Here is a 216-nt window from a genome sequence, read left to right on the forward strand (position 1 = left end):
GCTCCTCAGTTTGCGTGTTGAAATCAGGGGTTTCCCGTAACAGGAGGATTGCGATGTTCCCCTCCGCGTCCTTGGAGGAGCAGCGTCTCGGCTGGCTGGCCTTGCTGTCCGTGAATCACGCCCTGCTTAGCAGAAAGGAGATCTTCAGGGCTTGCTCCTGGCTCCTGCAACAATCCATCCATCCATCCATCCCTCCATCCACCCACCCACCCACCC

The sequence above is a fragment of the Aptenodytes forsteri genome, unplaced genomic scaffold, assembly GCF_000699145.1.
Source record: "Aptenodytes forsteri isolate BGI_AS27 unplaced genomic scaffold, ASM69914v1 Scaffold258, whole genome shotgun sequence".
Classification (NCBI taxonomy): Eukaryota; Metazoa; Chordata; class Aves; order Sphenisciformes; family Spheniscidae; genus Aptenodytes; species Aptenodytes forsteri.